Here is a 16,027-nt window from a genome sequence, read left to right as displayed (position 1 = left end):
ACTACTGCACTGACATTTTGCAGTGTGTATCTATGTGTTTGTGTGTATGTGATAGATGCATCTCTATATTTATATTTTCTCTTTAATTATATTGCAATATAATTTGGATATTGTGGGGAAAACACAACCACACAACAATAACAGATTTTGTTTAAAACTAAAAGAGCAAAAGGTTTCTTTTTGGTTAGTCATGTTAAATTGGGTTTAGGGGTATGAATAATTTTATTTAGCTGCATAATTAAGATAATGAACAGTCCACACAAACTTAGTACATCTGTCATGTATGTGTGTTCATGTGCATATTGGCTAGCTTACTGGCTTTTTATATGATAATGTCTTGGAAAAAAAGTCACACATGTCCTCTTTTACTTCTAACAGAGATTGCGTTGGCTGTCTGTGAAGTGTGAGTATCAGTAAACAATACACAAAAGGAATCGCTAAGAGAAACATATGAAAAAAGGATGTGAATAAGTGTGTGGGTGTAAAGATTGGGGCATATAACTTTGAGTGTGTGCATTATAGTGGTGTGTCTGTGTGTGTTGTGAGAATGTCTGAGTGCTTGTATGTGCTAGCTCTGATAGGACTGGAGTGGAACATTTGTCTTTTTACCCTCCCTGTTTACTCACATTCACACAAAAGGGACCCTTAACAGAAAAGCAGCAATCAGCAATACCGAAAACCAATCATTATCACACTGTGACAGAGAGAGAGAGAGAGAGAGAGAGAGCTGCATGGTGAGGCCAATGCCATGGGCAGTGTGGCTCAGTGTTTCAGTTGTGTTATGAATGAGAAATAGCTGTGACCCTGTCAGACTCGGCCAGCTAGACAAACAGTCTCACTTCTCCCAGGGAATGAGGCTGTCTCAGGCATATTACAGCTTTAGAACAGACGCAGTTAGTGTGTAATCCATCTACAGTACTGCATCTATCTTGCACATCACCAGCACAGCAAAACAAAGAGATGCTATATCCAGGGTTAAAATGGAGGAATGATAACATTTAATAGTTTAATTCACTCTGAATGACTTGCATATTGGTCTTTATAATTATTCCCACAATGCCAACTATCTGCTGACAGACGTGTCTGTGATTTACCCCTTGTTTTATCTCTACCTAAAAAGATTGATGCAGCAGTGCTTTAGTCCTGTAGTCTGTCCAGCTCTCTTGCTTCCTCATCTGCATATGCTCTGCTCAAACAGATCAGGCCCCGATGCTCAACTTAAATGATAATACTGCCATAATTCATCAACACGATCATGCTTTTCATCTTCTAGATCACTATCTAGCGGAGCTGAGTCACTGCTGTAACTCAGCACAACCGCATAGCTGCATTGCAGTTTGGACTTTGATTACAATGTTTGCTAACAGCAATATGTGACCATTCACTTATGATTGAGGTGTTCTCATTATGATTGAATTTTTTTCTCCTATTAAATGCCACTGCAATGACCCCTTGTGACATTAGTGCGGCACATAACCGCTAACTTCTAACAGGAATAACAAAAATACCCCATCGGCTGACAAATTAGCACCAGAATTGCTAAGCACAGCACAAAAAATTCAACATATCTAATTTAATAAGCATATTTAATAGAAGCATATTTCATTTAATATGCATATTTGATTTAAAGACTTTAAAGCCCTTAGGACAGAAACAGCCATATACAAAATTTTTATTAATCACATTTTCATGATAGATTCAGTATTAAGAACTCTATATAACAGACACATTGATCTGTAATAAAATTGGACAAAATTGAACTGAAGAAGTCAGTAGTTATCCTTAACTATACAATACAGTGGATGTTGATTGGAAAAGGGTGGCAGATATCCACAACCATGAGATGACTTTTAACGGTGTGTGTTGTGTAAATGTTGAGAACAGAGTTGTGTGACAGTCCATTACTTCAGTGGGTACACTGCCTCTGTCCTGGCTGTCCATTCTCTGGTTGACAGCAAGAGTAAATCCACATGTCCAAACTGAGCTGTACATGTAAGAGGATATTAGCTTTAGTGGCTGGCTCATTTGGGATGTCTGTTCCATTTCATGGCTGCCAGTCTAAACCTGTAGCGGTACTTACTGTACCGAGTTGAGCTACCTCATCCACACTGATGAAACTAATCGCACCTGACGTCTGTCAGTCACACCCTGATGGGCCACACCAAATCTAAATTTCCTAGTCTAACCAATGTGTGTATTAAAAGGATAGGAATGAGAGTAATGAATTAAGACGTATCACCAAAATGGGCCATCATGCTCCACTTTCTATCCAAGTGCCACTGTCCCCCTAATGAAATTCAAAGCCATTTGCCAATATTTATTGCCTTTTATATCTGTGGATGTCTGAAAGCAGAGAGTGCATTATGCCATTGTCTTCAGCTCTGTCACAGATCATATCGCACTGAGAACTGATAAATATTTATGAGCGTCACAGGAGCAGTGTGATGGGGAGTGAGTTGGTGTTTGTGCTCATACAGCGAAGCTGTCTGTTTGTAAGGCTAATTTCCTGAATGGAGGAAGAAAATCTCATGTCCCTCAGGAGCACTCTGGGAAATACTGCCAGAGGGCCAAGCAGCCACATACTAGCACTGTAAGGGGGAATGCGTAGCACTATCAGAGCTTCACAGTTCTCTCTAAATCATTAGACAGGAGAGAGGGAGAGAGAGAGAGAGAGAGAGAGAGAGACACACACACACACAGAGACAGACAGACATACTGAGAGACAGACGTACTGAGGGAGGGGGATTACAGAGGAAAGAAAAGTGAGTGACTAATGTCTCTAATCACAGTATGAGAAATGCATGCGCACACACACACACACACACACACACACACACACACACACACACACACACACACACACACACACATGCACTCCTTTTTATGAGACAGAGAGTGAGCAGGCTGAGGCCATTGGATATGCAGATAGGCTCAGGTAATTAAGGGTGCTGGAAGGGGTGGGGGCATGCACCAGCTCTGCTTTCATTAACATTTCACTATTCAACTCATTCCCCATCTCATAGCCTCTCTACCCTGAACAATCAATCCCTAATCACATGTCCCTCTGCCATCAGCCAGACAACTCAATTCACACTAAGATATGCTAATCGTATTCCCCCAATGATTGCACTGCGCAGTCAGCACTGATCTTCACTGACCTCCCAAAAAGATGAGCTATGTCTGAGAAACTAAGTGCTACACTTATCTCATGAACACGTCAGCTAATCTCAGACATTTAGCTGAGTGCGGAAGTGTATTTAGAGAGTGACTGCCCCAAGAATAGTTCACGCTACGACCTACTGCATCACAATCAAATGCACCAGTGGCTTAAGAATGCATCAGTGCAGTAGTATTCAAAAAGGTCCATTCACTTGGCTTTTACTGAGGGTTATAATATGAATGTATGTTTTTTAGGATTTAACATAAAACAATCCAACACTACTACTACTACTAATAATAATAATGTTAAATTCTGTTAAATTCTCAATTCTCCTACAATAGTTCCAGTTGCAAGTTTTTATATTAATGTGCTTTTTAAAATATGGTTCTGTTTCTATAGTAACAACTCGCACAGGGACTTGTATGACAGACGTTCCACATAAATGGATTAAAAATGTGTACTTGTTGATATGGTGAAGTTTTTTTCTATAAATCTGTAACTTTAAGTATTCTGACAGGAGAAAGACTTCACGCTGAGAGCTTTGTGTTTTGAGGATTCTTGTTGACATGACAAACTGAATTTTTTTTCTTATTAATTTCAAGAGCAAAAAGGAGAGGCTTGGAAGGAAATCACTGTTTTTAACTCCTAATGTAAGTGGTAACAGAAAGGATCCACATTATTAAATGTAGCTATAAATGGATAAAAGGTATGGCTTGCTGTACAATAATTAAAAATGTAAACTGTAAGCAAATTGCTGTGGTATAAGAGAAATAAAACATAGTAACATAGTAAACCAGTTTCACTTCAGGATGCATCACTCCACCTCATCATTGATTATTTTCCTTTAACAGCATGTCTCACAGTGTTTTATTCCTTAATTAATGAGATACCATTAATCGAATTATTATTTTTATTTCTAAGTATAATTAAAAATCTCCTTTCTCCTCATATTATTCTGCATGTGCTGACCATGTGTGGGATCAGGTGTTCTGATAATGTGGACAAACACAAAAAGTCATGCAACACTCACCAACACAATACTACACAGGGTACGGAAGAGCAAAGGAGTGCATTTGCGTGTGTGTGTGTGTGTGTGTGAGAGAGAGAGAGAGAGACAGACAGACAGACAGACTATGGTTCTTTTATATGCACCAGTAGATGGCAATGTGTCACCACTTTCTCTCTCTCTCTCTCTCCCCCCCCCCCCCCCCCCCCCCCCCCCCCCCCCCAAAAGTAGAGAGAGCTGAGGCAACCCGAGTCCATTTAATGGAACGTCATGAAATGGCAGTGTTTGGTTGTGCTGTTTGCAATACACAATGAGTTTCATCAGTGCAAATCTGTGCTTGCCTTTCATTATAGATTGTGTTTTCAGCCAATTTATAGCAGGGAGTGTTCACTGACCAAGATTTAAATTATACTTTCTAGCTGCTTAAAATATTTTTATAGTTTTTCTGAAACTTTTTTATATAAAGAAACTGATCTTCTCTGTGAGGGCTTGTTATAAGGCAGAGGGTATACGTGCGAGCGAGTAGCTTCTCTGGCTCTATATTATTCACTCTATCAGTAAGCAATATAGAGGTGTGTCAAAGTGAGCTGATTAATAACTTGTCTATAATTCACACACACTCATACTAATATAGGCGTTGGACAAATGGAAGTTGTGTGGAATTTCGGAATCTTGCAATAAATATGGAATAATATTCATAAGCTAGAGTATGTACATGAATAAGAGTACATACACATAACAATTCCACATTTCCAAAATATTGTTTCTAGCATCCATCAAATTGCAGTGACTTGCCTTTGTCATAAAGGACCCAGATTTTGTCAAGATCTTCATTATGCACTGTTATGTAGGGTCAGAATTTGGCATCAGCAGCATGAATCCATGGACTCAACCTGCCTGTGTCAACAATTCAGGCTGATGGTGGAGCAATGATATGGGGAATGTTTTCTTGGAAGACTTTGGGGAAAGGCCAGACGACATTTTTCCAATCTTCATCTGTCCAATTTCGGTGAACCTGTGCCTGCCGTAGCCTCAGATTCCTGGCTGACAGGAGTGGAACTGATGTGCTCCCCTTCATGTGTGCCTCGCCCGGTATCAGTGTCTCACCTCAGTAATGCTCTTGTGGCTGAATGGGCAAATCCCCACAGCCATGTTACAAAATCTAGTGAAAGCCTTCCCAGAAAAGTGGAGGTTATTATAAACACCAAAGGGGGACTAAACCTCAACACACACACACACACACACATATATATATACACACACATACAAATCGATGCATATATATAAAATGTGTGTGTGTTTTGAGTTTTATATAGACATATCATATGTACATCATACTGACATCAGCCTAATGCCGTAGTGGTATCTTGTGGGGTTAACTGCAATTGCCTCTGTCATTACTCAGTAGACTTTTCACTGGAATGTTTTCAGGCATCTTATCTGCCTGATCATGGTTTCACTGAGGCAGTTAGACGGAGCAAAGAAACGTTCAAACTGTAAATGTTGGCGCTGTGCACAGCTCATAAGATCACAATGTCGTAGTTGATGGCATGCTGCTCAATAAAGGACATGATTTGTTGTCTGTGATGAACAAAAGAACTATTGTGTCTCTCTATCACAGAGGGCAGAAAAGAAGCTCGTTGTCTCAACATCTTTTTTCTTTTTTCTCATAATGGTAGCCTGTAAATGGACCTGGGATTGTAACCTCAAGGTCATCCCAATGGCAGTGCACATATAAAAACATGTGCAGAACTGCATATGCCATTTTAAACCTAACCTGTATGTTTTAAGTATGTTTTAAGTGAAGGCTTCTAAAATTTATGGAGAGAAAATTAATTTGTACAACCATCTAATTTCCATTATACATTATTTTTCATAATTCTCATGCAGAGGTTGGAACATGAAATCTTGCACGTAATAGTAAACATAAATTATTGGGTAAATCTAATACAGACAATTCTCAACTGGGAATGTCAGTTAATTCTTTTTCTCTACCCTTGGCATTCTATATATATGATTATCTGTGTGTGTGTGTGTGTGTGTGTATGATTTATTCATCAGTTCTGCTGCCACTGTGGCCCTCCTGCTCTTTACAGATAGACTGAAACCAATAAAGAAACTCCGGCCGTGTTCTGATAGTAGCACAAGTCCCAAGTCAATAAAAATGATGAGCTTTTGCAGGCCAGGAGTGGCCACTAAACACTTTCAGCTTTTCTTCCCATGCATCGATTTGTAATGTGCTGGATGCTCACCTGATTAATCGTTGGCTGTCTCTGGGGAAAAGGCTGCTCATGGTCCTTGTAGCTCATTGAGGGAGCCTTACCTGCCTCTGCACTCGGATCAGACACATTATCAGGGTAAATGGCTTTGATTTAACCATGAGCACAGGAAAAGTGGAGTGTTTATTCAGAAATGAGAGAGAATCGAAATCAAATTAAAATAACAGCAATACACCCTGTTGTGTTGGCTTCCTAAGGGAAAATGCTTTTGAATTAGAGCAAAAAATGTGAAAGGGAGAATGGGAAGCCAATTAGACACTGCTGGATGTCTGTAATCAAGAATGGATTGGAAATGACACCCCCCTAAATCTTGTCTCTTTTTGTGCCATGGATATAGAAGTGATGGCTAGACAAGCTGCTGATGCTTTTAGCTGTGTGGTTTGAAAAGTCTGGTGCCCTGATGTGATGAGCCAGTCTGCTTTGCACTCCTGCCGCTCTCTCTCTCTCTCTCTCTCTCTCTCTCTCTCTTACAGACCTGCATTTGTACATTAAAAAACACCACCACCACCACCCACACACACACTCCACAGTGATTCACCTTTTGTGAATCAAAAATGAGTGAACAGCTTTATCATCTCCATTCCTCCCCCTTCTTTAAATGGCCAGGTGTACTGCTGAAAAGACCTGAGTCACCTCGAGCAGGCAGGATTTATCAACCTATGGTGAAACCGGAGTGTGTGAAACTGGTGAGAAAGACGAGATGAAATGAGATCACACTGTTTAACCATTCTTTTCTCTTATTCTCTCTCCCTTTCCATCCACGTGACTCGACATAAGATGTTTTTTTTTTTTTCTTCACCATGAAAGGTAATTTTTTTTAATTAAAGCAAAACAGACTGTTTTGTTGATGACCTTGCTGTAAGGAATAAAAAATGATGGGGCATGATGGTATAGAAAAATAATCAATAACAAAGTTAATTATTTTTCCATTGACAGTATTTTATTCCTTTTATAACAGCAATTTGTCACAATTACGATTTTTTCATTTATTAAAGAACGACACATAGTTACTTTTACGTCCATGAGACAAAGTAATTCCTGTCATCACTTATGTTATGGAAGCTAGAAACAGTTACTCCCATACCAGTCTCTCTTTTTTTTTTCTTTCTTGAAGATAATAAGACAAAAGAATGCAGCCTGTCATATTTCTGAAAAACCAGATAGTGCCAGTGCCTCTATTCTGAGCGTTGACACCCGACACCTGCCATAAATGTTAGCTAAATGTCTCCTTATAGAAAGTTCACAATATCATGCATTGTACATCTTTGCTGAATAACAACAAATAAAAAATCTGTTTATTAGTCTTAGATTATGTGGCGCATCCACCATATAAGTCTCAGTGAATAAGTTGTTGCTATAGTAAAGATAACGTATAAGAACAACACTTTAATATAAACCTGCCATTTGAATTCCAGCTGGTGCTACTGTCAAAGCCAATCAGATTCAAGAAATTAACAGCGATGTGGTATAAAAGAATGATAACCGATTGTTAGAGGTCAGAAGTCAGAAGTCCACAATAACATCATAGTTTTTCTTGATGTTTGTGGTGTATAAAATGTATAAATAAAGGATAAATAAAATGGTCAAATTCTGAACTGACAAAAGTGTGTGTTCTAAGAAGAATTTGAACATGTGCTGGGCTATACTAAGATGCGGATGGATGGTGATGAGTAATCTTAGGGCTCTCAGATGTTAATATTTCCTCCACATCTCTGCTGACTGTACACTGCTTCTCGTTAAGTTCACCACGCTTAGGTCACTTTACATCACTTTCTTTTCTTTGTGCCCCCGCTGTGTCCATATTCATCCATTTGTCATGCATCATGTATCATTTCTTCATGCATTACTAAAGAATGAAGGAGGTTGAGGTGAACACTCTGCTCCTAAAATGTACGGTTCTAGAAGGAGCCAGAGCCCTTCTCTGATGTGCAAGTGGTTATCACTGTGAATCATAATGTCCATGTTTGGGAAAGTTGTGCAAGTGCGCTGATGCAGAAGTAGCTGCTCTGCTACGTGGTGCCTGTGGGCTGGCCGTCTTTAACGCAGGTTGCTGAGTTCTATTTGTGGCTGGGCAGCGTCTTCTTGCACTGCGTGGGAAGGTTCAGCCCAATCCAAATGAGCATCTGCCATGTTCTAGCATAATCAGCATACTGTGGGAGGATCAGGAGAGAGACCGCAGAAATAAAACACCATAGCCATTGAAGCTGTCATAGCTCACCTGCTGTGTGTCACAAAGCGAGCCAGTAGATTGAGATATGAACATCTGGAGATGGATGATGGCTTGTCAGACTGATTCCACATATAGGCCTAAACATACTTTATATGGATATTATTAAGCCCTTATGTTTTCCTCTCATTTCTCACTGCATACAAGACATCTAGTTTTATTTGTGATAGTTCTACACTCACAGATAGGGCTCATTTATTAGTCTTCTATATTATAAGGCAATATTTAATTTAATATGAAATGTTTAAGCTAAATTAAATGTGAATAACAAAAAGCTAGAAGCTATAGTGTGCTTGTTTATGATGACGCATTTAGACTGGAATTGATTTATGTGTTTGTATGCTCAAACAGACATATTCATGTCTCCCCATGCACGCATTCATGCATGTGTATGCCACATCCAAACCTCTCATGCTGGAGGCTGTGAAATGTGTCGAGTTGTTTCTGTCTCATTTACATTTACAGCATTTGGCAGATGCCCTTATCCAGAGTCACTTACAGAAGTGCTTTGTAGTCAAAAACATATGATCTAGTACAAATAGGTCAGGGTCTAAGAGAACCATCAGCTAAAACTCTTTTAGAGAGAAGTTAGTATGAGTTTCTACAGCAATAAAAACAGTACAAGTTTATTAACGCTCATTTGAGTTGTTTGTTAAAGGGAGGTCTTCAGTTTTCCTGACTTAGCCAGTGACCCAGCTGTTCAGACAGTCAGGGAAAGTTCATTCCACCTGTTAGCCAGTACATGAGAGTCTTGATGCATGTCCTACTTGTATCCTGAGGGATAGTGGGACCAGTCGAGCTGTGCTAGAGGCTTGAAGGGAAAGTGGTGCAGAACAGGGTTTGATAAGAGCCTTCAGGTAGGTGGGGAATGGTCCATTTTTGGCTTTGTAGACAAGCATCGGTATTTTAAATCAGATGCAGTCAGCTACAGGAAGACAGTGGAGGAACTGCTGCAATGGGGAGATTGTGATGTGGGAGAACTTGGGGAGGTTGAAAACAAGTTGTTGCACACAGAGGAAGACATGGCAGACCAGACAGAGGCTTGTGCATGTGATGCATTTCTGAGCAGGGATATTTTGGCAGGAATAATCAGGCATAATAAGACTTATAATTTTATCTATCTTGATTTTAATAGGTTGAAAACAAGATAGAGAATCAGAGCTAGATACTAGCCAGCAGTCCATTATGGCTAAGTCCAAAGCCATGGGGTTTAGACAACTAGTGTGTTTTAGGCTGGGTATTTGTTGTTCTGGGTTGTACAGCATCTCGTATAACCAACAGCTATGATGGGAGCTGGAGAGCCATAGTGAGTGCAGGAAAGCCATTAATGTATTTGCAAAAAGTCACTAGATTTGTCGCTATGCTCTTTTAAAATAAAGTCATTAAAGCAGTCTAAAAAGTCACCAAACCTATCGACAAGGTTGCTAATTGGCAACAATTTCCAAGTTGGCAACAAGCTTTTATTTCTGTATTTAAGAAAGCAGTTACACTTACTTGCTCTGAGTCAGTTGTCTTACTTACATTCAGCTCCCTTGCTTTAGAATTAACCTCATTCCTCACTGCCAGTTTGTCTCAACTTTTCTCTCCTTGTTTCTCTGCCTCCCTTGCTCCCAGTTTAGGGACTACAACAGGCAGCTTGATGATGAGGGATCTGTGATGCTAAACTGGGGGCTCTCAACCCATTGCAGTGAAGAGCGTACTGTACTGCTAATCAAGAGAAGAGTTCTGACAAAACAGCTGCAATTAACCCTCATTAGGGTCAACATACTCTACTCAGCCTTGTCAAACCCATGCAGAGACGCACATGGCCACACATATCTGCTCACACCCACACATAATAGCGTACACACACAGCCAGGTTTACTAGCTTGGTGTCCTCCTTTGGAAGATTGAATGCACAGACCTGTGGTGCTATTTATATTTTTTTGCCATCTTACTAACCCTAGGCAATATGTTGTCTGAGAGAGGTATCGTCTTCCCAAAGTACAACAGAATCAAATGAATGCACATAACAAGCTTATTTTAACATAATTTTAATCTTTCAGAACAAAAACCTCATGACCTTACATTAAACGTATGTGGCACTGATTTAATCCGCTCTAATCTGGCGATGATGTATGCTGTCATACTTGTTTGCTCTGTTTGACACACACAGCATGATGGCTATCAACAAACTTTATATAAGAGCCTGATGGCTCTAAATGATTCCAGCGGTCATCATTTGCTGCAACAAAAATCATGAGTATTAAATTTGAATCAATTACACAGAATTAAATTATCACTGGTGATGTCTAGTCAATTAAATAAAGTTAATTTTACACATTTTAAACTGTGTAAAAATAGTGAGCGCTGGAATTCAATGGTGTATAGTGCATAGTAAAATGCATAAGATATACAGTATAGACTTTTCCCTAAAAGTAATAATTTTTTTTTTTTTTATATCAAATAAGGTTACAATTTTTGTGGTTTAAATCCTTTGATACCAAGAAAATACGATTCTATTCCAGAGACCTTCAACAGACTTGTAATGTCTCTGCCCTTTAACTTTATTCTGTTCCTGTCCCCTTGAATACGGATTATCTAGAGGTTGTGACAATACTAAGACACAAATGTATCTGTTTAGGATTCACTAAACTTCAAAAAAGAATTGAAAAGGATTTTTCTACAAGAATGAGTGACAACCACCAAAATTATTGGAGCATTTTTTAAAGTAAGGCCATCTATTAAGAAAGTAGGTTAATGTAGGGCATGATTATGTAAAGCAAAGAAGGCAACAGTTATAGGCAACTGATATGACCAATACTTGGTTGGTAGCTGTCATATGAGATGGGAGAGCTGGCTGGTGGGAGGACCTGGCAGGTGGTGTGAAATTGGGGGGAAAAAAAGGAAAACACTAAAGAAATAGGGAACCTATATATTAGCTATGTCAATGAAGTTGGTAAGAATATTGGTGTACATCCAGAAATATAACAAAACCCTGCCTGTCATGATCTGACCAAGACTGCCGCATAACAATATTACTAAAAATATGGCCACAGTTTGCTGGTAACTAAGAGCAAAGGTTAATTATAGACTTGCATAAATTACGTGACTCCATAGGTTTATTAGTGCTGTGTATGTAGCAAAGCTTTGCTCATATCTGTATTCAGTTTGTTGTGTTCTGTCTGCTAGAGCAGCAGGGATTTATTGTGAACAATAATTGACACTTCAGTCAATGAAAGCTTTAGGGATGGCATAAAATGCTTGTGGATAATAAGAGCTTGAAGAAAAGTCCCCACACAATCCCTGCTGATTAACATGTGAATGATGTGCTGTGGGTGTTGGTGTGAACCTCTTAGCTGTGATATGTCAGCAGTCTCACCTCAATAGAAGGGCCCATTTGCAGTGAATGAAGCCCATCTGCTGCTCAAACCACTCTGGAAACCCTTGCTTTTGCTACATGTGTATTTAGCTTGTGGATTTTGACTAATTGAATTCTTCCATACTCTCAATTAGAGTGAAGAATAATTAAACAGATGTGTGTGCGTGCGTGTGCGTGTGTGTGTGTGTGTGTGTGTGTGTGTGTGTGTGTGTGTGTGTGTGTGTGTGTGTGTGTTTGTATGTGATTGGGAGAGGGCTTGCAGTGGATTGTGCTGCTTGAAATTATGTGAGCAAATTTACTAACAAGATGACCGTACCACTTTTGTAGCACTTTTTTTCCACTAAGGGAAAAGATATATTAGCTTTTGCTTTTGGGAATACAGTTCACATACAGCTTCATTTATTTTGTCAAACAGCATCATCTGATTTGATTAACAGCACTGAGCCCATTGATTATCCTAATTAAGTCTATTTTTTCTCCATGCTACACACTCGTATACTCGTATATTTGTGCGTTACCCTCAGCTAGGTTGAAAACCGCTTCATAACTCTTGGCCATCACCCTACATGTCATAGAGTCATTAGCTTTCCTCTCCTGCTCTCTGTGATGGGGCGGCATATGCTCAGCTGTTCATAAGGAGCCAGCAAAATGACTGTCAAGAGAAGGAACGTCGCGGTCCAAACATATTCCTATTAATTTTGGCCTGTGCAAAGTGCTGAACTCCTGTCGATGCCATCTGGACTCATTCCCCAGTGCCTAAACTGTGTATAGTAGAAGAAGAGGAATACTGAAAGGGTCACAGAGAGAGAGAGAGAGAGTACAGAGAACATTGACCTAGATGAGAACTAACGAAAATGGATGGTTGCATGAAGGAGTACATATTTCATAACTGTGAAATACTGAACCTCTGTAGGTCATTTAGATAAAGCAATTTTTTTTAGATTTTATAGATAACATAATTTTTTTATGTTGATTTTCTGGGCAGCCCATTCAGATTATTCAAATTACCTGTGTGTAGTTAATTCCTCTGAAGTTTCAAGACTTTTCTTGAATAGAGATATCAAAAGCACATCATGTTTTTTTCTTTGCTGTTAAATGCAATACGATGTAGCAAAGAGAAAGACTAATATAATGATAGATGAATGAGAAGATGGCAAGAAATAAATACAGTGGCTATAAAAAGTCTACACACCCCTGTTAAAATGGCAGGTTTTTGTGATGTAAATAAATGAAACCAAGATAAATCATGTCAGAACTTTTTTCCACCCTCAATGTGTATGTATGTTTAGTACACATCACCAAAAGAACACCCTACCCACAGTGAAGCATGGTGGTGGCAGCATCACGCTTTAGGGCTGCTTATCTTCAGACAGAACTTTTATCAAGGTGGAGGGAATCATGAATAGCTACAAATACGAGTCGATTTTAGTGCAAAACCTTCAGGTGTCTGCCACTAAGCTGAAGATGAAAAGGAATTTCACCTTTCAGCATGACAATGACCCAAAGCATACATCCAAATGAACAAAGGAATGTCTTAACCAAAAGAAGATCAATGTTTTTGAATGACCTAGCCAGAGCTCAGATCTGAATCCAGCTAAAAATCTGTGGGGTGACCTGAAGCGAGCTGTGCACAGGAGATGCCCTTACAATCTGGTGGATCTACAATGTTTTTACAAGAACGAGTGGGAAAATATTACCATGTCAAGATGTGCCGCACGGATAGACTCCTACTCAAAAAGACTGAGTGGTGTAATAAAATCAAAGGGTGATTCAGCTAAGTATTAGCTGATCATACTTCAACTAAGTATTAGTTCAGGGGTGTGCACACTTATGCAATTAGGTTATTAAAAGTTTTTTATTTTTATCTCTTTTCTCTGAAATATCAGTTTGGTTTTCAATGGCACTGTACAGGTTGTAATTTTGACATTAAAGGTGGAAATGTTCTGATATGAATAATCTTTTTCATTTTTTTTTTTTTACATCACAAAAACCTGCTGTTTTAACAGGGGTGTGTAGACTTTTTATATCCATAGAACCATTGTACAATGAGTCTAGTATATTGCCAATATACAGTATAGTATACTATAGTCCTAGTTGTAATTAACATAACCACTGCACGTGTGGTTTAATTTAACAATATGGCTTCCACCATCATTTTCAGCAGCTTATAAAATAACACTTGATCCAGCACATACTATTTTTTTTGCATGATAAATTAGAAGTACATTGGCAGAAATTGTGAAGCTTATACAGAGGTGAAAAATGCTGTATCTGCTGTTGAGAGTTGATAAAGTGCCTTGACAGGCCATGAAAAATAATAATTGAACTTTTTTTTTTATATAGTGTGCCAACAGGTAATTGTGCATACAGTTGTGCTTACTAGCAGGTAATTGTGCATTTAATGTAGCCAAGGGATACTAAATCAAGGTTATAAAAAATTTTAATGTGTGGAAGGGATATAATCTATTTTATCATTTTTTGAGAGTATTTACAGCCAACATCAGATGCCTGGTTAGCTCAGTGAGTAGCATGAGACTCCTAATCTCAGGGTTGTGGGTTTGAGCCCCCTGTCGGGCACCAAACCCAGCCACTGAGGTTGCACGAGCTAGTGCACTCTCAGTGCTGGTACCAAGCCCGGATAAAATGGGAGGGTTGTGTCAGGAAGTGCATCTGGCGTAAAACCTGTGCCAAATCAAATATGTGGATCATAAACCGGATTTCCATAATGGATACGGAGGATCTGCTGTGGTGACCCCTAACGGGAGCAGCTGAAGGAACAACAACAACAACAATATTTACAGCCAAAATCATAAACTAACCATGGCATATTGTGGATACATCAAATTGTCAGACTGTAACGCTGGACTTAATACTGCTCTGTGCTTGAACCGATAATGTGCGAGAAAAAAATCAGCTTAGGTTCAAGGTCAGGATCATGTGTAATTATCCATAATAATCCATGTGTATAACTGTCTAAGTAGAGTGTTCTTTACTTACATCTTAGGTCTGAATACCAATTTCTGTATTTACTCTTCTATGAACATGTGTAACTCAAATCAGAATACAGCCTGTTGGTTTTTACATGTTTGCCTTTATGTTTATAAAAAGGGGCGTAAAATTCACAGCACATTGGAAGGTAACGTTTCACCATATCTTGAAGTGTGTTGTAACAATGAGTGCAGTGTGCAGCCTGAGTTCATGTGCATGTGAAATTTTGGCCTGCTTTTACCCATCCTGCTGGTAGAGCACAGCCTGGCTTATAAAGGCTGGCTAATTAACAGAGCATTTGAGACAATTTAATCAATATGTGAGTGGCAAAAACCATTTTGGCTCATGATTGAGTATCAAAGGGGACAGAATAAAGCTGAGGGAATTCAATGTCTAATTGCATAGGCGTAATTAGTTTTCTTCTTGTTTTTTTCTATACAGGGGACTCTGTCAAATGTTGAGATATTTGTAAAACATTTTGCCATTGATATTTCATACATGCAGTGCATGACGATATCCTATCAATTGTTTTGAAATCTTTAAAAATGAGTTTCCTTCTTAGACCTTCCTCCTCTTTCATGATCTTGAAAGAACATGTTTACAAGCCAAAAAATGATATAAGTATATTGCATGTTGTTGCAACAGTTACCATCACTGATTTCTGAACCCTTAATGGTTACTGACATGAACACAAGCACAAATGATTGAAAATCAAACCTAAAAAAAATAGTTCACAGTTCTTTAGATTAAACTTAAAAAGTATGGATAGATTGATGCATATATATTTTATAGTTTTCAATTGCCTTAATGTCCAGACCCCATTCAAGGTGCCATTAGTTTTAGGGTATTTGTCTGAATTGCAGTCTTGCTGGATTTAAATGATTATATTCCCTTATTATCCTGTAATAAGGCATCCACTATCAAACCCCTCCCCCCCAATCCTTTTTATCTACAGTCCAGATTTAAATTCCTAAATATATAATATCCTAAAATAGGCAACTACAGA

The sequence above is a fragment of the Pangasianodon hypophthalmus genome, chromosome 1 (assembly GCF_027358585.1).
Source record: "Pangasianodon hypophthalmus isolate fPanHyp1 chromosome 1, fPanHyp1.pri, whole genome shotgun sequence".
NCBI classification, from domain to species: Eukaryota; Metazoa; Chordata; class Actinopteri; order Siluriformes; family Pangasiidae; genus Pangasianodon; species Pangasianodon hypophthalmus.
This window is presented reverse-complemented; position numbering follows the sequence as displayed.